This window comes from Lissotriton vulgaris, chromosome 2_1 (genome assembly GCF_964263255.1).
Source record: "Lissotriton vulgaris chromosome 2_1, aLisVul1.2, whole genome shotgun sequence".
In the NCBI taxonomy this organism is placed as follows: Eukaryota; Metazoa; Chordata; class Amphibia; order Caudata; family Salamandridae; genus Lissotriton; species Lissotriton vulgaris.
In genome coordinates this window covers 1,772,393,344-1,772,419,545 of record NC_141687.1, presented here as the reverse complement: position 1 = coordinate 1,772,419,545, position 26,202 = coordinate 1,772,393,344, and the positions used below count along the sequence as shown (strand labels likewise).

The window sequence follows — 26,202 nt, the reverse complement described above, 5'->3', positions numbered from 1 at the left end:
AAGAGAGGTTGTGTGGGTTGCGGCTGGCGTCTTTCGGGTAATAATACTAACCGGCCGGCTGTCCCACCTACTTTAAACAAGTGCCTTCTTCTTAACACAAGGTCACTTGCCAAACATCCCCTTGACATCTGGAACCTTCTTACAGAGTTCAAACCACCTTGTTTGTTTCTTACGGAGACATGGCTCGGAGAAGGCTCTGGCCCTGATCTAGCTAACGCTATCCCTCCTGACCATACCATACTTAGGAAGGATAGGGTGATAGGCAGGGGAGGGGGGTTGCCTTGGTTGTCAATAAATCTTTCCCCTGTACGACCTTTTGGATTGATGACATTTCTAACTGTAAGGCCCTTGGCTTTACTCTTGGGTTATCACCTCATCAAACGGTCGTCTGGATTTTACTTTACAGACCACCTGGTCCTCTGGGTTCCTTCTTGGATGATTTACAAGCAGCACTTTCTGTGCCCTGCCTTAAATTAGACCATTGTATTTTATTAGGTGATCTGAACATCCACATGGATAAGAACATCGATCCAGATGCTCTTAAGCTGCGGGACATTACTTCGTCTTTAGGGCCAACTCATATCAAGGGCCATATCATTGATCACATTTTTCCACAAAGACGATTAGTGTATCCACGCCTTTACCCATTTTGTGGTCTGATCATTTTTTAATAAAGTTTATTATACCCCACATTTCTGTGATAGTCCCGAGAGCACCTAAAGACCAGAGAAGAAGTACACAAGCTTTCCATCAGGTCTCTGCCGAAATGGTGTCTGAGGCGCTCTGTCGTCATCCTTGTGTATCTTCTGGAAGTTTGGAGGAAAACCTTAAATCAGCGCATAAGTGGATGACTGCGATTTTAGAGGAGTTAGCCCCAGGGAAGCCGGCTAAGTCCGCCGATAGGCGTGCTTCGGCCCCGTGGTTCACCTCATCCTTGGGTGCGATGCGGCAGGAATGTAAGAAAGCCGAAAGGGCCTGGAGACGCCTATATGACCCTCATCTTAAGGCTTGCTACAGAGATACCATCAAGCTATATCACAGGCATATCCTTGCAGGAAAAAAAGTTACCTTGAGCGTAGAATAGATGATGCACAGAGCACCAGTAAAGAGATATTTAGGATAATGAAGGAGTTTACTTCTCCCTCCACTGGTGCCCCATCTCATGCGCTCACTGAAGCTTGGATTAGCCAGTTAGCGGATTTCTTCGAAGGCGCTGTCATTGGTAGCGTGGTATCATCGCAGCACGCATTCTCATTGCACGCGTTGTCATTGCTAACGAAGTAAAAGTGAATGTGCAGTTGTAGCATGCGATATAAAGCCTCATGCGATGTTATAGTCGCGTTGCGATGGCAGTGCGTTAAAAGACCATCTTTGTAATGGGTGTTTCCCCTCAGAAAGTCATGATGCCTAGAAAATAAAAAGCTGTTTCAGTACAAATTGTTCCCACACGGAATAGGCCAATTGTTTATGAGTTCTGAGTGGCATTGTTGTTGCCCACATCTGAAGACGTTCCATAAGGTGCAACTAGTAGTATGTTTATGGAGCAAAGGTGATTCTATCCAGTTCCTTCAGCAGCCGGCAGCTAAGGGAAGTGTCATATCCCACAGGCTTTCCGCAAAGCTGTTGTTCACATCACTAGGAACTGAAGAATCCCAGAGTGTCTCTAAGAATGCATTAATCATCAATGGAATACGCTGGGAACAGCAATATGAATGGGCCTTTAAAGGGTCCATTAGTACTTCAATGTTCGGTGATGCAACCAATTTTGATTTAAGACATATATCTAGGACGCATTCATGGCTGCAAAGCAGGCAGCCGAAGACAGGTTGTATGCAGTCAAACCGTCCTCAATTACAAGAACCAGTGCTCATTTAGTTCTTGAACTCGAGGTGTGCCGAAGCAGTGTATCATGCACTGAGGGAAATGCAGAACTAGCAGGGCAACGCAGAACTAGCAGTGCTGTCCCCATTCCTAGTTGAACTGGGACATCTATTGCAGAGCAGGCAGAATACAATCAGTATTCCCACCACAAGTAACAGGACAAGTGGGAGTGTCCCAAAAACGCTTCCCAACACGAAATGTATGAGAGATGAGATAACTCAAAAAATTGTGTGAAAGGTGCTACCAAACCAGAACTGATACATTAAAAAAAATTCACTATTCCTTTTTTATATCAGATGTGTTAAAGATATAATGGTTTCAGCTCCCCAAAATGCAGCGGGAAGTTAGTATGGAGTAGTGTCTGTATCTAAGATGAGGATCTCTCAACCTGGAAATCAAATGTCTCTTGGGCTGAAGTTAAGACCACATCTTTTTGCAAAAGTATGGCTTTTAGTTTGCTTAGGGAATCACATTTTACGTTGACGGATATAGCACTGCTTCCCTAACTGTGCGGGCAGGTGGAAACAGTACTTGTGTACATATCCTTCCCCTAGCGCTTCATATCTGCCTTCCTGTTGATATTGGAGACAATATTGGAATTAAAAGGTTGTGACCGGTAGGGTGAAGTAACCATGTATTATCCAGTCAATGGCTGATATCTCAGCACACTCAAACCATAGTACAAAAATGCCAGTTATTAAAGTGATTAGGTGTTAAATAGTAAATACGAGATGACAACGTATTAATACTACTATTCACAACTGCTAATACTTTTTGCAAATTATCTTGGTCAATTTGCCTTAAAAGAAGAGCAACTTCCATTTGGGTCAGTTTCCAAATTTCATTGTAAGTATCATATATAAGTATGGGGCGCTAGAGGGCGCCGAGCAAGATGGCCGCACGTATGTGAGGCTCTGCCTGGACCGTTAATAATTTGCAATATAATCCTGCACATCCTGCTGCTTTTACCCCCCGACTTGATGGCGAAACTCACCTGAAGTGCCTGGGACTCGAGAGTGGTGCTCTCCCTTGGGTGAGAGGGTCGTTTGACCCGTGTTTCCGGAGGTGCCGAGCGTCGCCTGCTTGTCGGCCGGAGGCGCGCGAACCAGCAGTGAGTGCCGCCCAACGAGACCTAAAATCCACGCTGTGGGAGGTGGCTGAGCCTTGAGGATGACGAGACAGTGCCTGGAACTTGTGCGGACTGGAGTCCGGCCCCGCTGGTGGTGGTGAGTGGGGCGAGGGCCTACGCGAGACCGGGGCTGCGGAGGCGGCGCTGGGCCGCACTGGGCCTCGCTGTGCGAGCTTCAGCTGGCTGGGGTGCAGGACGGCGTTGAAGCGCTGCAGAAGGGTGCTGGGGGAGAGCTGCTGCCCCATGTGCTTGGAAGGCCCTTTGTTGCTACAGATCCACGTGGAGGGTCCAGATTGCTGTTTGGGCCGGTGCTCTTGGCCTGCCGCCTTGGGCGCGTTGCTGCTCCCTGAACTGCGGCTGCTGGGGCGGGGGACGACTGGATCCTTTGAGTCGTAGCGCTCACCCCTCTGCATCAACTTGGGGGATCGCCTGGGCCAGACTTGCGGGGGTGCCTAAACAGCCACGCGGACTGCTACCTCTGGGCTGAGTCAAATATCGAGAGGGCGCCATGGGCAGGCCGGAGTGCAATCAGCCCAAAATCAACTTTGAGGCAAAGAAAACGACGATGTCCTCCTCACAGTCACCGCCGGACGCTGAGACCGCGGGGGCGGTTGGTGGTACCCTGAACCTCGAGACCACGTTGGTGGCGATGCAGAAAACGCTACAGTCCATTGAATGCACCATGTAGGCGGTCAATCACAGGCTCGACCATATGGCGACGCAGTTTGACCGGCAGAACGAAAGGATGGGCGAGGTGGAACATAGGATGTCCGCTACGGAGGATGGGCTGGCCACGGTGACCACTAAGGTATTCAATATGGAGAGGGTGCTGGCGGTGATTCAGGCGAAGAACGAGGAGTTGGAGGGGAAGTCCAGACGCAATAACATTCGCGTCACGGGCCTGCCGGAGTCCACGAATGTGGGTCGGATGGAGGACTTCATGGAGCGAATGTTAGTGGACATTTTTGGCTCGGACCAGTTGTCAAGGGTCTTCATCGTGGAACGGGCACACCGCACTCTGGCGAAGAGGCCAGTGCCTGGGGCCAATCCACGTCCTATCATTGCTCGCATACTTAACTACAAGGACCGAGATGTTATACTTCGGCTAGCCAGGGAGAAGTGCACCATCAAATACCAAGGGAATAAACTTGAGTTCTTTCCCGACTTCACTGTGGCGGTACAGACAGCGCGTAAGGAGTTCGCCCCGATGAAACAACTGCTTCGAGACGAGAACATTCCATACGCCATGTTGTATTCTGCACGTCTTCAAATAGGGCCCCCGTCTGACAACAAAATCTTTGCTACCCCTAAGGCTGCTATGGACTATGCGAAAAAACAGAAGAAACGCAAAAGGGACTCAAATGTGCAGCAGGAAGGGGAAGGGGACCTAATGGACGATGTGGCTTAGGCGTCTGTCGACTTGCAAGTTCCTCTTTGTTAGAGAAGCTGATCCTGCAAGAAGCGTTGCCGCTTGGTACTGTGTGACTCATTACCCCGCTGCGTTGTTTACCCTGCCTTATTCTGCGGAACACTGCTTCAGAGATGTTTGTAGTCATTCCTATGCTGCACTGTGGTTCATTTGTGGGGCAGATGACGATAGATTCACTTATTACATGGGGCTAGTATGCCCAGGTTGATACTTGGGTTGTGCACAGTTGCACCTGTACGTATGGATTGTGAGACTGGTATGTAGCTGCTTGACTGCCCTTTGATATTGGTGTAATGATGGTTCTGATGAGGACATGTTGGGAGAGCCACTTACTTTGCTGACAACACTAGGCGGCTATGATTTGCAATGATCCTTGTAGCTCTGAGGGTTGGGGGGAGGGGCGGGATGTTCTAATTGCTTGTGCGGTCCGCTCTCTCGTCAGATTTCTGGCGGGAGTTGTGCGCCACTGCGTCCCCGCAAATGGGAGATCCCCACACACTTATGTATGCATGGTTGGGGTTGCTGGGGGAGGGGGGATGGGGTCAGCTTTGGCAGGTTGGGGATGCTGAAGTGGGTGGAGGGAGGATGGGGGGGTTTTGGTTTTCCTGGGTATGGTCGCAGTATTTCCTTGAGTATGATGGGAGGTGTGTGAGGTCTATACAGGGGTTGGGTGGCTACTGGATATTGTGGTACCTGGGAAGTGTGACTCTACTTGCTGGAACTCAAAGAATGCATGGCTGTGTGCGTTGTGCAGAGTGTGGCCTGGTGGGGTGGTTTTGCAGCCTTTGGGACATATGTTTGATCTGGATGGATGAACGGGGGGGGGGGTAAAATTACATGTGTTACTTGGAATGTGAGAGGGTTGAACCGCCCTCAAAAGACTAGGCAAATGTTGGCATTTCTTAATAGGCATGGTGCACATGTTGCCTTCCTTCAGGAGATGCATCTGTGGGGTAGGGCTGCAGAAACTGTGGGTCGTAGATGGGCGGGAATTAGACTGGCATCGAATTACTCCTCTTATGCACGTGGTGTGATGATTCTGATTAAAAAAACTGTACCGTTTGTTAAACTGCATGAGGAAATTGACAAGGAAGGCCGCTATATTATAGTGCATGATAACTTATGTGGAACCCCCGTCACGCTTATTAATGTATATGGACCAAATGTGGATGACCCTGATTTTTATGTTGCACTTTGGAATAAGGTCTACATGCTACCACAGTCGGCTGTGCTTTGCGGTGGGGATTTTAATGTCGTTCTGGATGGGGAGATGGACAGGAAACAAGACAAGCCCTGTGTGCGAAAAAAAGCGGCTGCTGAGGTTCATGAGGGTATGGATGGACTTGGACTGGTGGATGTGTGGCGTCTTAGGCACCCGGGTAGGAGAGAAGGTACTTGCTATACGTCAGCGCACAATACGTGGTCGAGACTGGATTACTGGTTGGTGACTCGGGATGTTAGTGGCTGGGTGATGGATGTTGATCATTTGCCGCGCACGCTCTCCGATCACGCACCGGTCCGCTTGGTGTTGCGGATACCAACGTGTACGCCTGCTCTGTTCACTTGGCGCCTGTCGCCGGGAACCTTGACTGATCAGGTGTTGCGCGAACGGCTCAGAACTATCATTGAGGAGTTTTTTGAAAAAAATGTTGGCACTGTTGATAGTATGTGCACGGTGTGGGAGGCCTTCAAAGTGACTATTCGTGGGGTGTGCATTGGTCTCCAATCTGGAGTCCTGACATCACTAAGAGACTCTATGTCTAGGTTGGAAAGAGAGTTGTTGGTGCTTGAGCGTCAGTTGGAGGACTGTCCTGGAGAAGCTTTGCTAGCGGACATTAGATCGAACGTCTCTGAGTACAACGAGCTAGCTGATCAGGAGGTGAAGTTCTTGTCCAAGCATACCAGGGCGCGCTATTATGGTGAAGGGGGCAGACCGGGGAAAGGCCTGGCGGATCGCATAAGGGAGCCTTGGGCCAAGCATTGTACGGTGCAAGAAATAGTGGAAGGGGGGGAAGGTTGTAACTGACACGCCTGGCATCCTAGGCTGCTTAGCGAAGTTTTATGAAAGTATGTACGAGTATCGGGAGACTGCGACGGAGGAGAAAATAGCTCAATACTTTGAGGATATGGCTCTGGTTTGGCTTTCGAGGGGACAACAAGAATTCCTTATGCACCACATCATGGAGGAGGAGTTTCGGGAGGAGATAGCTGCTCTTCCCAATGGGAAAGCTGCTGGCACGGATGGCTTGCCATCCGAATTCTATAAGGAGTATGTCGATCTTTTGCTCCCGCACCTGGCGATGGTGCTGGAGGAAGCTGTAGACCAGGGCCAGTTTCCGACTACAATGAGAGAGGCGCTTCTAGTTGCATTGCCGAAGCCCGGGAAATCTCCCAACCAGTGTGAATCTCATCGACCTCTCTCCCTCATGAACACTGATGTTAAGATCATAGCCAAGGTGCTCGCTGCTAGGCTGCGACTACTTCTCCCGGTAATGGTACTGCCAGATCAGTCGGGATTTATACCGCTCCGGTCTACAACCTACAATCTCAGGGCTCTTTTTGCTGTCTTACATTTGCTCAAACCGGAATTGGCAGCGGTGGCTGTCATGCTTGACGCCGCGAAGGCCTTCGACTCAGTCGCATGGCGGTATATGATAGCCACTTTACATCGGATGGGGGTGCCCTTCTTTTTTACATCGTTGGTAACTCTTCTCTATACTAACCCCATAGCACGAGTGAGGGTCAACGGACACGTCTCGAACTCGTTCCCGGTGCAGAGGGGCACTCGGCAGGGTTGCCCTCTTTCACCTTTGCTATTCGCTATTGCTATTTGTTGACAAGCCTACCTTGACTGCCACTAGCACCTTGCACTTTACCCCTCGAGGGCGTCGTGTAGCGGATCCTGCGCTCACGCGTCACCCTCCACTCCGCTTCCTTCGCGCCTGGCCACGCCCATCTAGAGGCCACGCCCCCTTCCCGCCCTAGAGATCTCCTTTTTCAATGTGCAACCCCAGAACGCGCAGCGGGCGTGCGCAGCGGGCGCGCCGTTTGCGCGCCGAAGGCGCGCATAAGGCAAGCCCGTCTGCGCCCGTCCGCGGCTGGACGGGGCTAGGGGCACGTCCCCATGCCAATTTTATGTGCTATTCCTCTGAGGAGCTGACCTCTCTTCAGGGCCATTGGCCACTCTCAGAATCCATCGGTAAGCACATCGCGTCGTTAGATCTCACTCCCTCTTCTACCCTTATACCGCTGCCGCCATTGCCGGCCCCATTGTTGCTCTGCCCCTCCTTATCTGACCCCCCCCCCTCTGCTCCTCCGTTATCTGTCATCTTACTTAATACCAGATCTGCGGTTAAACACCACCATGAGCTATCTGTCCTCCTCGACTCGGAGAAGCCGGATTTATTACTCCTGACCGAGACCTGGTTCTGTGACTCGTCCCTCCCCATCCTCCTGGCCACCCTCCCCCCTTCCTACGTTGCCTTACGCTCTGACCGCCCGGCGGGCAGGACAGGCGGTGGTGTGGCATTGATTGCTCGGGCGGACTTAAATTTTCAAATCCTTTCATCTCCTTCTATCCCCCCCTCTGAATTCCTTGTTGCCCGATCCCTTTATTTCTCTCCCCCCATCACTTGTCTCTTGATGTATCGCCCACCCCAGCCCTCGCCCCTATTCCTACCTGCGTTCCAGGACTTACTGGCCACCCTGGTAGTCAACTACGCTTCGGTCCTGGTGCTCGGCGATTTTAATTATTGGCCTTCCGACCCTTCCGAGTGCGCCACTTCGAAAGAATTCACAGAATTTCTTCTCTCTCTGAACTTTATGTCGCATATTTCGGTTCCCACCCATTCTCATGGTCACATTCTCGACCAGGTATGGTCGCTTAACCTCCCAATTTCCCCGGTGACTGTTTTTCCCTGCCCCTGGTCGGATCATGCCCTCATTTCCTTTTTCATCTTTACTGAACCAGCTCCTAAAATCCCACGTGCCAAAAACACATGGGCCCGAAATTGGAATAGAGTTGACTTTCCCGCTCTGACCTCCCTGCTCCGGAATTCCACCCCGACCCTCGCGGGCCTCTCGTCAAACTCTCAAGCCGAGGCAATTAATGCCTGGCTAGCTAGAGGCTGTGACTCTGAAGCTCCCTTGCGCCGTATCTCCACCCGTCGACCCAAGGATTCAAATAGATGGTTTGATGGCAACTTAAAAAAACTTAAATTGACCGTCCGACAAGCAGAGAGACATTGGAGGAAGGACTACTGTCCTTCATTAAAAACCCTCTATCTCTCTGCACTTGCCAACTATAAAACGGCAATCCTTGATGCCAAAACCGCCTATTTTTCTGCCAAAATCACGTCAGCTGAAAATAAGCCCAGGGAGATTTTCAGCATAGTGAATGATCTAGCCTTCTCTGACAGAGCCTCACCCCAAATTCCTCCATCCCAGTCTTTATGTGCCCAACTCAATTCTTATTTCCGAGACAAGATTGTTACCATCAAGGCTAACATCCCTCCCCCTTCATCTGCCTTCATCGACCCCCCTCCTCCGACCGCCCCATGTTGTCTTACCTCTATTCCCCCCCTTACCCAGGAAGCTTTCTTGGAGATTCTCTCTAAGGTTAAATCGGGTTCCCCCACAGATGTCTGTCCTGCACGCATTCTGCAACAAATCTATTCCTTCTGCCCTGAACCCCCCGTCACTTTTCTGAATAACTCTCTGACCCAGGGAGTCGTGACACCTGCACTCAAATCTGCCATCATAGTGCCCATACTGAAGAAGCCTGGCGCGGACCTATCCATCTCAGCCAATTACCGCCCCATTTCCCTACTGCCCTACTTGGCCAAGGTGCTAGAGCGCCACGTCACCGCGGTCCTCAGCGCCCACGTAGAGGCAAATGGGGGATTGGCTTCCCGCCAGGCTGGCTTTCGTCCCAGGCACTCGACCGAATCAGTCGTGGTATCGGTCCTAGATAAACTCAGGAAGGGAATGGATAATAACCAACACCAGGCGCTGGTGCTCCTGGATCTCTCCGCCGCTTTTGACACGGTGGACCACAACATCCTCTTGTCCCGTGTCAGGGCGGGGAACAGCCCTGGTTTGGATTTCCTCCTTTCTGAGGGACCGTACCCAGGCGGTTCGGCTGGGAGCCTTCACGACCACCTCACTCCCCGTCACCTGTGGTGTCCCCCAGGGCTCTTCCCTCTCTCCTCTACTATTCAACCTTTATATCTCCCCTCTTATTTTCGCTCTTCAGCAGCTGGAGGTCACTGTATTTAATTATGCAGATGACCTCCAGCTCATCTTCGATCTTTCTTCCTCCTCTCTCTCTGTTTCTAATTTTCAGTCCATTATGATTTTCATCAGGGACTGGATGAACCACAACCATCTTAAATTGAACCCGGAAAAGACCGAGTTGGTTCTCACTGGTGGTTCATCCAGTCCCTGGAACCCCCACTTTTGGCCCCCCACTCTTGGTCCCGCCCCTACCCCTTCAGTCACAGTAAAAACACTGGGAGTGAAAATTAACAGTCATCTCACCCTTCACTCCCAAATCAGTTCCGTAGTCTCCTCTTGCTTCCTCACCCTTCGAACAATCCGTACCGTTTCCCGTTTTTTTTCCCCCCAGGCTCTCAAACTGATCATGGCCGCATTGGTTATCTCGCGGCTGGATTATGCCAATGCCCTCTATAATGGCATTCCGGCATACAGCTTACGGAGGCTCCAGGTGGTGCAGAACCACGCGGCCCGGCTTATTTACGGTCTTCCACGCTACCATCATTCCTCCCCCCTCCTTAGGGAGCTCCACTGGCTGCCTATCAGGGAGCGTTCCCTTTTCAAGACCGCCTGTATGACCTTCCAGGCCCGGCAAGGCACTGCCCCGGCCTTCATTTCCTCGCTGATAAGCGAATATGTTCCATCTAGAGAGCTCCGGTCTTCTTCCAAAGCTTTCCTCCAAACCCCACGTTTTAAGCGAAAAAAGTGGGGTGGTGCCAATTTTTCTACCTTGGCCCCCACCTTTTGGAACTCTCTGCCTGATCACCTACGTTTTGCCACCCACTATGCCTCTTTTCGAAAAGACCTCAAAACGTTCCTGTTTAGACAGGCCTTCCCCTCATAAACACACTCATCCCTGCAATCCTCAGTAATTCGGACCTCTGTTAGCGCCAAGAAACCGCTCGGTGGACGTTGCGCTTTATAAATGTTTTAAATTTAAATTTAAATTTTCGCCATTGTGATGGAGCCCCTGGCCTGGGTTTTGAGGCAAAGGTATGCTGACGTGGCTCTGAAGTTCCCCCTACGCTCGCTGGCTGTGTCCATGTATGCCGATGACATGGTTCTTTATGTGCGCGAGCCTGCTCGCCATCTTGAACCTATTCTTCGAGAGTTCATACGGTTTGGCCGCCACTCGGGTCTGACCAGCAACTGGGATAAGTCTGTTATGCTACCTCTCACTGATGTTACCCTTTCTTTTCCCTTGGAATTTCCACTGGAGTGGGCAGAGGACTCGGTGCGATACCTTGGGATCTGGATTCATCGAGATAGTCAAGAAGTTATTAGAGCCAATTATGGAGTGGCTGTCTCCAAGCTGGAGGATCAGGTAGCTCATTGGACTAGGCTCCCTCTCACCCTTGCCGATCGTGTGTCTTTAATTAAAATGGTGGTGCTTCCGAAATTTTTGTATCTTTTTGTTAACATACCCCTTCCGCTAACGTCGCACTTCTTTGCCAGGCTATGGTCCTTGCTGACCACCTTAACCTGGGCTGGTAAAAAACCACGAGTGACGTGGGATGTGCTGACTAAACCATACACTCTGGGAGGTTTCGCTGTGCCGGATATTAAGTTATATTACTTATGCGCACAAGCGCATTTCGCTGCATATTGGTTGTCTGCGCCCCCGTATACCCCACACGTGGCGCTTGAAGCCAGTTCTGGTCTGCCGTACCCGCTGAGGGCTATGGTGGGTAACACTCACTCAGTATTTGATAAGGGCGAGGTGGACACAGTGCGCTCCATGGCTAATGCGTGGCGGGAGCTTGGTAGGAGAGCGGGCAGGTTGCCGTTATACGCTCCAAGCATGCCGCTATTATTCCATTCGGATATATCGGTATCAAGCGAAATCGGTGGTCTGCAGGTCCTTCAGGGCGCTGGACTACACACTATGGGAGATCTCTTCCCAGGGGCCACGTTCCTCTCGTTGCAGAATGTGACGGAGCGGTCCACGAATGTGGTCATGGCTACTTTCATTTATGTCAGGCTCCGAGCGGCCATACACTACATATCCGGAGGAACCTTTAACACTGGGGGCCTTGCAGTTACTCTACACCACGACAGACAGAGTTAAATTGCTCTCCAGATTATACCGAGCTGCTCAGGAGGACGAAGGAGGGGTGCTGTGTTAGCTAGGGCCAGATGGGATAGATGTCTGCCAGAGCCATTGACAGATGATGAATGGACTTAAAGCTGCTCCATGACTGGGGGATACGTGGCCAACGGCAATTTCCGCCTCTTACATTTTAAATTTCTACATCAATGATATTATACGCCTATGCAGCTAGTTAGGTATGGTCTTCACGACTCTGCTCAATGTGTCCGGTGTGGAGAGGATGATGCGTATTTTGTGCATTTGGCATGGGGGCGTGCCCGAGTGTATGGCTTCTGGGTGGCTGTGACTGAGGCACTGACTAAGATGGCGGCCACAGAGGTTGCGTTGGATATACGCCTGTGCTTGCTGGGGCTCGCCTCCGGTGTGCCTAGTAAGGAGCGGAGATTGATTGTCCTGGCATTACAACTTGCTAAGCGGAGGGTGGCTATGGTGTGGGGTTGAAGGCGGGCGCCTGATGTTCAACAGTATTTACAACAAGGGGTGGTGAGGGACAGAGTCTCTGAATTAAGCAGAAAGCTCTCACCCAGTCAAGAGATCAGGGCTAGATCCAACACCGTTTTTTAGCTCACTGCACCATCCCAGTTTCAGAACCTGGCTGTATGCAAATTAGTCTGTTCCTGTCCCAGTGCATGATGGGAACAGGGCAAACCAAACTACAAAAGCCAATTCTTACACTGGGAAGGAAATAAGCTCCCGGGGACCGGTTTCTGGCATTACAGCCGTCTTCGGCCCGGTTTGCTTGAATCCTGATGGTGCAATGAGCAAGGGTCTCACATCTGAGAATACCCTTCCACGCTTAGGGTGGACAAAAATATTTACAACAAGGGGTGGTGAGGGACAGAGTCTCTGAATTAAGCAGAAAGCTCTCACCCAGTCAAGAGATCAGGGCTAGATCCAACACCGTTTTTTAGCTCACTGCACCATCCCAGTTTCAGAACCTGGCTGTATGCAAATTAGTCTGTTCCTGTCCCAGTGCATGATGGGAACAGGGCAAACCAAACTACAAAAGCCAATTCTTACACTGGGAAGGAAACAAGCTCCCGGGGACCGGTTTCTGGCATTACAGCCGTCTTCGGCCCGGTTTGCTTGAATCCTGATGGTGCAATGAGCAAGGGTCTCACATCTGAGAATACCCTTCCACGCTTAGGGTGGACAAAAATATTTACAACAAGGGGTGGTGAGGGACAGAGTCTCTGAATTAAGCAGAAAGCTCTCACCCAGTCAAGAGATCAGGGCTAGATCCAACACCGTTTTTTAGCTCACTGCACCATCCCAGTTTCAGAACCTGGCTGTATGCAAATTAGTCTGTTCCTGTCCCAGTGCATGATGGGAACAGGGCAAACCAAACTACAAAAGCCAATTCTTACACTGGGAAGGAAACAAGCTCCCGGGGACCGGTTTCTGGCATTACAGCCGTCTTCGGCCCAGTTTGCTTGAATCCTGATGGTGCAATGAGCAAGGGTCTCACATCTGAGAATACCCTTCCACGCTTAGGGTGGACAAAAATATTTACAACAAGGGGTGGTGAGGGACAGAGTCTCTGAATGAAGCAGAAAGCTCTCACCCAGTCAAGAGATCAGGGCTAGATCCAACACCGTTTTTTAGCTCACTGCACCATCCCAGTTTCAGAACCTGGCTGTATGCAAATTAGTCTGTTCCTGTCCCAGTGCATGATGGGAACAGGGCAAACCAAACTACAAAAGCCAATTCTTACACTGGGAAGGAAACAAGCTCCCGGGGACCGGTTTCTGGCATTACAGCCGTCTTCGGCCCGGTTTGCTTGAATCCTGATGGTGCAATGAGCAAGGGTCTCACATCTGAGAATACCCTTCCACGCTTAGGGTGGACAAAAATATTTACAACAAGGGGTGGTGAGGGACAGAGTCTCTGAATTAAGCAGAAAGCTCTCACCCAGTCAAGAGATCAGGGCTAGATCCAACACCGTTTTTTAGCTCACTGCACCATCCCAGTTTCAGAACTTGGCTGTATGCAAATTAGTCTGTTCCTGTCCCAGTGCATGATGGGAACAGGGCAAACCAAACTACAAAAGCCAATTCTTACACTGGGAAGGAAACAAGCTCCCGGGGACCGGTTTCTGGCATTACAGCCGTCTTCGGCCCGGTTTGCTTGAATCCTGATGGTGCAATGAGCAAGGGTCTCACATCTGAGAATACCCTTCCACGCTTAGGGTGGACAAAAATATTTACAACAAGGGGTGGTGAGGGACAGAGTCTCTGAATTAAGCAGAAAGCTCTCACCCAGTCAAGAGATCAGGGCTAGATCCAACACCGTTTTTTAGCTCACTGCACCATCCCAGTTTCAGAACCTGGCTGTATGCAAATTAGTCTGTTCCTGTCCCAGTGCATGATGGGAACAGGGCAAACCAAACTACAAAAGCCAATTCTTACACTGGGAAGGAAACAAGCTCCCGGGGACCGGTTTCTGGCATTACAGCCGTCTTCGGCCCGGTTTGCTTGAATCCTGATGGTGCAATGAGCAAGGGTCTCACATCTGAGAATACCCTTCCACGCTTAGGGTGGACAAAAATATTTACAACAAGGGGTGGTGAGGGACTGGGTAAGAGTAAGAGTGGTCTGCTCAATTCAGACACTCTGTTAATCACCACCCCCTTTTGTAAATTGATGTTCAACAGTGGCTAAGGGATATGGCCTACTGCAGGGATCAGTTGACTTGCTATGCTGAAACTCTGCCGGTGAAGTCGCGTCCGCTTGACATTTGGGCTCCATATACAGCATATATGCTATCCCTGGCAGGTGACGGTAGCTCCGTCGATGAGGGCGGGGGTCTGTTGCCGGGTGACGGTGTGCCGAGTGTTTACCTGACTGAATGGTTGTGCTATGAGGATGCCGGTGATGGGATGTCCTTCTCATTTGATGTATGAGGACCTTGCAGGAGGGCTGTCTTGTTCAGTAGGCTTAACTATACTCACCCAGTGACTGCTGGCACATGCAGGGTTTCGGGTCTGAGGTTGCACAGCTTGCTCGACCACTGGCGGTACCTTGCGTACCTTCTGTATTGTTTTACCATTCTGCATTCCTACTATGGACTTTTACTGTGACCAGGGACTGGGATTGTTTGGGCTGGGGGGTTGGGGGTTGTTGTTGCTGGGTATAACAATTATAAAATAAGACCTATATATGATAAGCGAGATACGACTGCGGAGGATGGACTTGGCTTGGATTGTGGACTATTGTTGCCCTCTGTACTATTTGTATGTACTCGCCTGATGTCATATGATATGTGCTTCCAATTGCTAGCTGTTGATTTGGTAGCAGCCGGCCCTATACAGGGTTGTAGGCACACTGCTGTGTATGAGCAAATATTTGCAATAAAGGTCTTGCAAAAAAAAAAGTATCATATATATAAGTCTTTTAGAACGTGGGGATTTTGGATCTAAAAGAAAATCTGATAAATCTGTGTGTTTGGACAGGAGAGAATGATGTTGTTTCACTGCATACAGTGTGGATTGCTCCAGCTATTGTTGACATACATTTCCCACTGAATAGTTGGTGCCTATATCGGAATGTGCTGACTGAGAGTATTGGGCATCAGGTCTACTTGATTTAAACCTATTGTGAAATTAAGAAAAAAGGCATAACAGCCATTTTTGTCCAAAGACCAAAATAACCACCCACCAGCACTTGAAAATGAGGAATTAAATGTGCCATTTTGCACCATGCTATCTAGTTGATCTTCAGTATAGTTTGTCAGTCTCTGCCAGTTATCAAAGAGGGCAACAGAAGGAAAAGCAGGGACATTTATGTCTTTAATTTTTGCCAATCCCAGACATGTAGCTTGTTGGATCGTTTCATTCAAGAACATCATTTGTTTGGGAACTAAGGTTCCAGTGCCCCAGACCTGCCAGAACTTTGTACCCCAAATTGATTCAAAAGCAATATTGTCTTTCTAATAATCATAACCTTTGAAGGTCAGCTGGTTGACAGATGAATCTGTGTAGCTGAACCTAGTCGTTGTAACAACCGCGTTGTAAAAGCATGTGATGTAGCGGATGCGAAGTAACAATATATATTCCCCAGAGGTATTCAGCTGGAAAACATGAGGCTGTGACTCAGCAGTAGGGCTTGGAAATTCCAACTTGTAAGGAGTTGGCAAGGGTGGGCCATTAAAAACAACATATATGAAGCAAACAAGGGCCCCCTGGGTAGTAATCCAAACTCCTAGGGCAGGGTGACAACATATGTGAGTAAAACCTAGGCCGTGAACCAATGAGGTGAACAATAAACCTGTACCAGTCGTTTAGGGAACAATCAAGGGAATACAAAATTACATAAAAAACATGTTTTTAATAGTCATATTAAAAAATCATATAGAAACTGAACAAAAATCAGACTATATGATTACACATATATATACAAAATTAGACCTATACATAAATAAATAGCAGCATGTATACACAGGTTATATAATCTAATTAAAAATACATAAAATCAATGCCAAAATTACTGAGAAACATTAGAAAAACTTGACGCACGTTTCGGCTGAAAACGCCTTCTTCAGGAGTAATCGATGGTATATAAATGAGACTATATTGCATAGTCATACAACAGGGAAGGTGATATCTTCAAAAACAGGTCAAGGATTCAGCCCTCACTCCGAATAAAATACCTAAAAAATGAATATCGGGTCACAATGATGCCATTCGCCTGAATGAAGATTTTGAAAGTTTCAATGGTGACCTTAAAAATACGAGTCAGCAATGTATGCTTGATTTCTAGGCGACTTCTAGATCAAACAGTTGAAAAATGGGTACATCCTAGGTAGTGTGGGTATAAATATGTGACGATATAGAAAGTGCTCTAGGGGAGGGTGGTAGCAGAAAATGATAGACTGCTATGGGTAGAATGCACTCCCTTATTAATAAAAATCTCGAGGGTCTGTAACTGGGGTAGAGAGATATCAGAGCCCAGGTGGTGATGGTAGAATCCCACGGAAGATAATCCCGGTGGCAAGGTGTTTGTAGTCAGCAGGATATTGCCGATCCGAAGGCTGTGGCGTGGCACGCGTCCTCCGCCGAGCGAAAAGTAATTTTGTATTCCCTTGATTGTTCCCTATACGACTGGTACAGGTTTATTGTTCACCTCATTGGTTCACGGCCTAGGTTTTACTCACATATCCATTAAAAACAACATCCATTGTAGAAGAGGGGATAGTAGAAACAGGTTGCGTGTCAGTTAAATTATCAGCAGAGGGCACAGCCTCTACATTTCAGCCAGGGAGTATCAGCATCTCCAGTGCTCACGGGCAGCAAAAAATAGTCTTGTGGAAAGGAACAACTGTTCCATAGCATACTATGAAGAATCAGCCACATGGTATAATGTGACATGTTCAATCGAGATAAAGCACATGTTTTTGGAGCCTGATAGTGGTGGCAAAAGAACAGTGTGCGTACCTTGGATGCCAAGGACTGAAACAGGAGCACAGTACGTAGGGCAGAATTCCTTCTTGATTGCCACCTTTTACCGAACCAAATCTACAAACTTTGGAAGTCAGCCAGAAACCAGCATTTGATCTGCAGCACTGCTGGATGTAGAGTTATATAAGTGTTGATGAGACTGTGCATTACCCAACTTTTGTAGATCCTGTAAGGAAGCACAGTGGTTAACTACGTCAACAGCATTCCTCCACACTGTCTGGACCATCAAGGTCTGGAACATACATTTTGATGCCAAGAAGTACTTTATACGGGGTCAACCCACCCAGAGATCTTTTAAGGAGGTCAATTGGACCCCATAGAGATGGGTCAACCAACTACGCCCTGTACTTAATACTCTTGCCATTAAGGACTGCTTTAAGTCACGGTTCATTCTTTCCACAACAGAATTGCCCTTTGGCCTATATGGAGAAGAAAAATTCACTTGCACACCCATGGACTTCATCGAATCATGGTAGGCTTTAGAAGCAAAGGCCAGACCTTCGTCCGAGTGGAATGCGCAGCAGGAATAAGCCCTTGACTTGCAAGTCTTTAATAACAGTTCGAGAGTAAGCTGCGGGATGTGGCCAAACCCGGAGGAATCTAGTGAAAGAATAACCTCCAACCAGATAAATTATAACGCAGTGTCGTTAAATCAGAGGACCACAATGATTCAAGCAAATACAGCCAAAGGGCTTCTTGGAGATATAAAGCTGCATCTGCAGTGGATGAGACACAGTAGAACTCTTAATCTGCTGAAATATGTCACTGCATAAAACACATTTTCTGATCAATTTGATATAATCCTTGCCACCAATAGTGTTGCTGTAAAAGTGAAATAGTGGCAGCCCCTCCTATGTGGGTAGAAGCTACTCCTTCATGAGCGGCTACTATTAGAGCTTGCCTGCATTCTCCACTTGGAATCACACGGTCACCAACCCCAGGAATAGTATCACAAGGAACATTCTAGTCATTTAAATGATAAGAGAACTTAGAAGGAAAGCCTTTCAGTAAAGGGGTGCCAATGTTAAAAGGATTCACGGTAGCCATAATATTGTTGTCGATATGAGTCTTACAGACTGTTACCACTGCGATTTTAGCCGTGGCTACTGCAGATTTGGCTGTTTCATCAGCCAGAGAATTACCTACAGGGTGTGATCCCATGCATTGGTGACTCAATGTATATGTCACATGAGTGTGCGGAAACCTATCCTTAAGACCCGCCACTTTAATCCAAAGCAGTTTGTGCTTGATTGTGCTACTTTTAGAAATGCAAAAATCATTTTGTTCCCAAAATGCAAATTACTATTAAACAATTGAATATAATAATACAAATCCCACACTATAAGTGTGGGGAATTTAGGATCTGTATTCTCAAATGGCAAAAGCAAAGCCTTCAGTTCAGCCAACTGCTCAGCGCAGTCTCCTAGAGACTGTGTGCAAGGTTTTTGGGGGTAAAAAACATCATCCAACATAGTACCAATAAATAATATATATAGTTTAATTAAAACTGTAGGTGGTAAACTATAAAAATGCTCATATTGCGAAAATGATTGGTCTGCAAGGAAGAGTCAAAGACAAAGTCCACATCTGTGGCTGTTAAGGACCTAGCCCATTGTATCCATCATGGAAGGCTAGTTTTTGTGACAGCCAGGATAAATTACAATAATGTGTTTACCTTGAGCAAGTGGCCGTTCTTTCAGAACGCAAAATAAGGAAAAAATGGTTCTGTCGGGTAGAACAAATAATTTTTACACAGTATTAAATACCTTAAAGGCATTTACAAGAAACACACCAAGAAAACACAGCTCAACTAAGCAGTGACTGGTACTTTTTTACTTTTCAACATATATGGTGACTTCTGCTGCATTGTCCAGGAGAGTCACTGCTCAATTCCTGTTCAGGAGGAGGGTTCTTACTGTTTGTGGCATATTTTGTTGTTAATGCAGTAACTTTTTCTGAAAAGGGCCTTTATCTTCACGTCAGACGAGCAGTGTTGTCCCGTTTTGGTTTCACATACTCTACTTGTTTGCGGTCAGATTGCCCTCCTCAGTTGTACTGCTGGTCATATAATTCCTGAAAGAAAGAAGAAGAAAGTATATCCAATGACTCATACCTGTGTGGAGCACTAATCTTAGTGCAAACATGAAGATCGTATCGTCTTTGAAAGGTCTCCAGAGGAGGAGAACTTCCACGTTCTCATGTTTTTTGTTGTTGATTCAATTTATCCCAGGGTTTTGTAGAAAACTCACGGACAGCTCTGGCATCCTTGTCTGAACTAGGCTTGCAAAGTGGTAGTAGAGCAGGTCTGGCTCCTGAACTATTATGTCCCAGTGATGTGTATACATTAGCAATAATGACAGGCAACTCGTGTTTGAGGTCGGCTACTGCCACAGCAGCGAGTTGCTGGTGTATAGCCAAAGTTGCTGCTTCACCTTTGACATTAGAAAGAATCATTTCAGAGACAACGGGGAAATTACCCACAAGTTTCATCCATAAATCGAGGGGAGGGCTTGCCCCATGTTCATTCTGTATTTGTTTGAGGACGTTGGGCAGAGTGGCCTTGAGGGAGAACCATGACAAAGAGTGTAAACTGTGGCAAAAATAGCCCCCAGGTATTGAAGTTAGCTAGAGTGGGAACCAGTCCAGTGTGTAAGCACATGGTAAGAATCCTGTGCTTGTCTTCTGGTCCCATGAGAGGAAATACAGCTTCAAGTTGATTGATTTTCTGGATGATCCAAAACGAGACGTTTTCAAGAATAATGGGCAGTTTGCCCATAACTAATGAACAATTACAGGACTAATCACAGGCCCTACAGGCTGTTGGGTCCACCCTTTTATGCCCATTCTAGCTTGACCAGCTAGCAAATCATGGGAAATATATTGCATAAGATGTCGATATGAGACTAGAATATTGTACATAGCAAGGGTCTAGACTAAATTAATATTTACCATAGTAGTATACAGAGTAAAGCCCACTAGTGCTGGCCATGTGGCCCCTTCAAAACTTAAGGGACCCATCCGAACAGTCACAAGGAGGTGGAGGAGGACACCATTAAACCAAGTCTGGTGCTCCCACAGAGTAAGAGGAACTTCGAGGAGTGCATATAGGCGATATGCATTAGGTGCCGGAGGCATTGTATATTCATGAAAAGTATTATCATTAGCGTCCACAGCAGAAACATGAACCAGAAATAAAAAACATCAAAACAGAAAAGCTGTATCTAACTCCACAACAAAAATCACAGGAGCACCCTCATTAGATACTCCATGTTGTGACATGTGCTGAGTAACTGCCAGATGGCAGTTTACTAGAATAGCAATGGGCTGAGCCATAACTGAATAATAAAGAATACAAAGCCTAGCCCAATGTGGGTAAAAAACCTTTTAATATTCCTTCTTGAAAATCCAAACAGAACTAGGTGCCCCTTAATAACATGGAGGATAAATCCCAAACACCATGGATGGCTCTTGAGAAGGCGCTAGGGTATTGTAGACGGACACTACTCAGGGCACCCACATGTAAGTACCTGAGCAAACATTGATGTTGCCATGTTGCAGGAATTCTGCGCAGGAACTAATCTATGCTTGGGACCATGGAATATAAGCATGTAGGGACTGAGTTACCATACCACCTAAATACATATGAGCCCTAGTCTAACTAGCTATAGTGCCTCACTTGCCCTCCTAACCTTACCAGAGAAACAAGTTACTTGGCACTCCAGAACACAACACTCTCGACCCTCTCAGGAATCGTGGTAACACAACATACCCTTTCACTCTCTCACTCATTCTCATCCACAATAAGATAAACAAAAGACAGGAAGGAAGTTAAAAATATTTATTCAAACTATGTGTCATAAAATGCAGTATTTGTGCCACAATTAGAAAACAAATACACATCAGAAACACAGTTAGCATGGCCATTGAACCATAAACTATAAAAAGCATTGTCAAGATATAAGGCAGAGTAACCTAACCCCCCACCCTTCCTACTGAAGCTAACTGATTATGGGGCAGATGTATCAAACTTTTTTTTGTTACAAACGCTGTGAATTGCAAATTAGCAGCGTTTGGACAAAAAAATTGGAAAATGCGATGTATCATTTTAATCGCATCGCAAACTTAAGGAATTGAAAAATTAGCGATTCCTTAATTTTGCGTCAGCATTTAAGGAATCGCAAATTGCGATTCCTTAAATGCTATTAATGAAGCATTCAGGTTTTGCAAATGTACACTAAGAAATCGCAAATTACCACCAACTTGTTGTTGTTGTTAATTTGCGAATTCTTTTACAAATGCACTTTTTGACATTTGTAAAGGTGCCATGTGGCGCTCATACAAGCCCTTAGGGCATGTATGTGCGCCATATGCACACACATGTAAATTTCAGAGGTGCAGCAGGGTGTCCTTAAGACACCCTTGCACCCTTGAAATTATTCTCAATTTGCGATTAGCAAATTGCAAATCGCAAATTGAGAATAACTTCCCATTCCTTCCTATGGGCCTCCCGGCCCCTAGCAATGAATGGGTGCTCCCTGTAGCTTAAACGGACCTTTTGCTTCCCACAGCCCTGCTCACCTGGGTACTCGTGCACATTGCGCCCATCGCCTGCAGTCTTCTTCCGGTCTGCCCTGCCGCCGCTGTACTCGACCACCCGTGCGCGGCCGCCGAGGGGGGAGACCACAACACCCAGCAATCCCTGCGGCTGATCCCGCCCACCACAGGATTTGGCGCTAGGCGGCGCATCATAAGGAACACGGAGTTCCCGCGTTGCGGGACGCGCGCGGGTGACGCCGGGCTAAGCCCGGACAAAGGGCGGGCTGTCTGTGGCCGTCCGGGGCAGGAGGAGGCAGGGCTGGGCCACCCCCCTTATACCACCATTTGAAGGTACTTTGTGTTCAATTTTTCTCACGTTTGTTGCTGTAGCCGTGTCCATTGGAACTATGGGGAGAAGGAAAACAACGGAGGATGCTAGCGAGGTCCCGGGTGTGGTGTTTAAGGAAGGGAAAAAAGCTAAGCGGATGAAAGTCAAGCCTCCCAAGAAACGTTTGTCCAATGCAGCAGGAAACTGTGTAATGGACCGCATTGATGGATTGGCGCAGGACTGTGAAGACTTACTCATTATCCCCCCTAATGCAATAGAGAGGGGTCAAGCGGGTGGGAGCCCTACGCATGGTAAAGAAGGGAAGGGACAAAAGCGGAGTGGAGCTGTTATTCTGGAAATGTTTTTCAGTAAACCTAAACCAGGGGGTGGGGAAAAACCTGTGGTCCGTGGGGGGGGGAGGGAATCCCACCCAGAACAAGTTCAACTGCCTTATTGATTCAGTAGTCTTGCCCTGCAGTAATAGGTTTGCCGTCTTGGCTCAAATAGAAGACTGTCGCCCCAAAATCGGTTCTGAAGTACTTATGATAGATGCACCTCGAAGTGAAGGTGCATTCCTTGTGCCCGGTACTCATGAGTATATTCTGCCAATAGAATCAAATGGCAACCCACTTCTTGAAGTAGTAAAGCACCTGTGTAATTTGGTAGAAGGTATGCAAGTCAGTGATTAGCATTAGGACGGATTCAGGCTATTGTATAACTGACCCTGTACCATTGAAACCTATAAGCCCACTAATACTCCTCTCACCACACTAGGTCTATCTCCATCTATAGGCATACCTTCTAATGAGGTGGTTAGGACAGGGAACCAAGTTGTGATGTAAATCCAGTATATGGTACAATTTCCATACAGGATAACATTCTTTATGCACCACCGCTGATGCCTCTAACGGCTCCTTTAACTATATCGCCAGCTGGCATCTTTAACATAACTCAAAATGATGACACTGCATTTGATTTTGGTAAATCCAGGTCACTCTTGTCTTAGCCGGGCTGAAATCGAAAATAGAATCTCCAGAATGGGCAGCATTTATTAGCCAGCTCGAAATATGTTTATTCCAGGAAACGTGGCGGTTGGAACCATTGCATTTCCCTGGGTACTTGAATTATAGTATCCCTGCTGAAAAGGGAGGGAGAGGTTGTCCATCTGGTGGCCTATCGATATGGGTTAGACAGGACCTTGAGGTCACAATCAAGTCCCTAACCACTAATCACAGGGACCTACAGATTTTAACGTTAAAGTTTACACATAAAGAGCCCATAAAGAGCCCATCCACATTTATAATTTGTACGCCCGAAGTACTGGGGGTAAGAGATCTGAAGTTTTAGCCCGCTTGGAGGACCTGATTGAATGTCACTCTTTGCATTTGCATGTAATTCTAGGGGGGGATTTTAATGTAACTTTTGAACCCTTGCAATGTGGCGAGTGGAACATAGCGGACGAGGAAGATAAGGAATGGGGTGTTCCCAAACTTGATCTCGAGTCAGTTAAAAGGTGGACAGAAATAGTGATCCAACTTAACTCATTCTATCTAAATAAAGGCTTGAGACGGACTAATGGCAGGTCAGTTGGAGATAAGTCAGGGGCCACCACGTTTAGGAGTGGACCACGTGAGAGTAGAATAGACTACATCCTGATTAGTTTGGGATTATGGAAACACCTCAAGGACATGTCTATCGTTGACAGGCTCGAGAGTGATCATAACCCCTTGTCTATGTCACTTACTTTCTGGAATGAACCTGTCGATGAAGGGGGGTTGGGTATTAACTCTCCCCCTGACATCGTTATTTCAAACGACATGCGCCATGTTTGTTGGGCCAAAGTTTCGAACATTCAAGAGAATGTTGATTTCATATCAAGCAAGCTAGCACAGGCAACATGTGAACTACGAGAATTAGCCAGTGCAGGAACATCGGCCCCGGTATTAGTAAAGGGAACAAGGATTCACGAAGCCTTTTTTGGTGACTTAAGAAGTTTATTTGTTAGACCTTGTAAACCAAATGTAGACAAGCCCGGTTGCATCTGGGGAGAGCCATTAAAGGTGGCACAAGCGGGAATATCCGACTCGCAAGGGCTGTGTACAAAAGTGCTGTCTCTAGATCTAAACGAGCATGGGATGAGCAGAGGTGGCAAGAATTAAAAGTGGCAGGATCTCAAAAAGATTCGAGAAGGTTCTGGGATGTTTTTAAATGGGGAAGTGAGGGCAACCCAGAGCCTCAGAATTGGGTCCCAAAGGACGAATGGGTAGCCTATTTCAAACCGCAATATGCCAGGGGCGAGGATATAGAATCGACCACGGAGATACCTTATGTACCTTTTTTGGATGATCCATTTACCTTAGGCGATGTGTATTGCGCCTTATATTTAGTGGTCCCAGGAAGAGCACCTGGCATAGACGGTGTACCCGCGGACCTATTCTTGCAGGACAAAAATTCCAGGGGTAGCTACATACTCCTTTTGGCAAATGCGGTTGCCAAGGGAGCACCCATACCCCAATCCTGGAATGGGGCTGAAATCAATCCTGTTTTTAAAAAAGGGGATAAATCATTACCCGGTAATTATCACCCAATCAGCCTGATTCATACCACCCAAAAAATCTTTGGTAGGCTGGTTCTCAATAAGGTACTGGTGTGGGAACAGGATCAGAATATTTTATCCCATCTGCAGGCAGGTTTTAGAACCTCAATTAGCACGGTTGACCAGGTCTTGCATTTCGCTATGCTGTACTGGAAGACAGTGGTAATTGGTTGCGGTAGCCTATATGCAGCCTTTATCAATCTCAGGGTAAGCATGGGCGAATTTTGCGAATCTCGCGTTCGCGAATTTTGCGGATTTGCGAACTCGCAATCCGCAAAATCCGCGAATTCTCGCGAATTTGCGGATTTTTTTTTTTGTGTGTTTGCGCGGGTTTCTGCCAGTTCGCGAGGGTTTTGTACAATGTCGCAAATTGCGAACTTACCTGTCGGGTCGCAAGTTTCGCGAACTTGTTGTTTCTACGTGTCCAGCCTGTTTGGGACACTCTTCTTCATCACTGCCACTCTCTGTCACCACTGCCACTCTCTGACTACTCATGCCACCTTCTGGCCCACCCATGCCACCCTCTGTTTCATCACAGCACCCTCTGGTTGTCCAGTCAGTGTACATTATTGTGGCAACGCAAGCACACCTTCCCTGCCTCAAGTGACCTGAATTAATTTGGGGCTGATTAATGTGTCACAGAATATTTTTTTAGCTGGCACCTGCTTCCTTAGTGCTTCCTGATTAGTGAACTTTTGCACTTGCTAAGTGCTTTCATTGTTGCAAAATTAGTTACAACACCTGCCCTGCCCCAACTGACAATAATGAATTAGGGGCTGATTAATGGATTTGAACTGCCAGCCTGGCTCCTGCTTGTCTCCCTTAGCTGTAATTCAGGACCTTTGTGGCATATGTGTAACTATTCTGAGGTTCAGAGCAGGGTCACATAATAGTTGCAACTGGCAACTGAACTCTGGAGGGGCCCCTCAGCAAGCACTACAGGAAATGGCTACTAATGATGAGCCTGAACTTTTGAACCTGGTAAGTAGTTGCTTTCAGTTTGCTAAAATCGTATTTCTGCAATTTTGCACTTATTCGCGGGGCGCGAACTCACGCGAACTCACGCGAACAGTGCGAGCAGTGCGAGCAAAATCCGCTGCTCGCGGATTTGCGGATTTTGCGGGAGATTCGCGAATCTCGCGGATTGCGGATTTCCCGAAAATCCGCAAAATCCGCGAGCGAAACGGATTTTCCGCCCATGCTTATCTCAGGGCTGCATTTGACTTGGTCCCCCACCCTAACTTGTGGAGTATGCTTAATGATATGGGCATGCCCGGGTCCCTCCATTCACTAATCAAAAAACTCCATGAGCAGAACTTTGCCCAAATCAGATGGGGTCGTCCTGGTAATGTCACCACCCAGATCCCTGTAGAAACAGGGGTGTGGCAAGGCTGCGTTTTAGCGCCAACCTTGTTTTCAATGTATATTAATGACGTGGCCAAAGGTTGATTGACCCTAATGTTG

At 47.7% G+C, this 26,202-nt stretch overlaps 1 protein-coding gene across 1 annotated transcript in view; it reads left to right on the top strand.

Annotated features, from left to right (window-relative positions):
- Positions 1-26,202, top strand: part of LOC147733265 (sperm-specific sodium:proton exchanger-like) — a 4,638,748-nt gene that overhangs the window by 1,429,494 nt on the left and 3,183,052 nt on the right. The gene's annotated exons all lie outside the window — the stretch shown is intronic.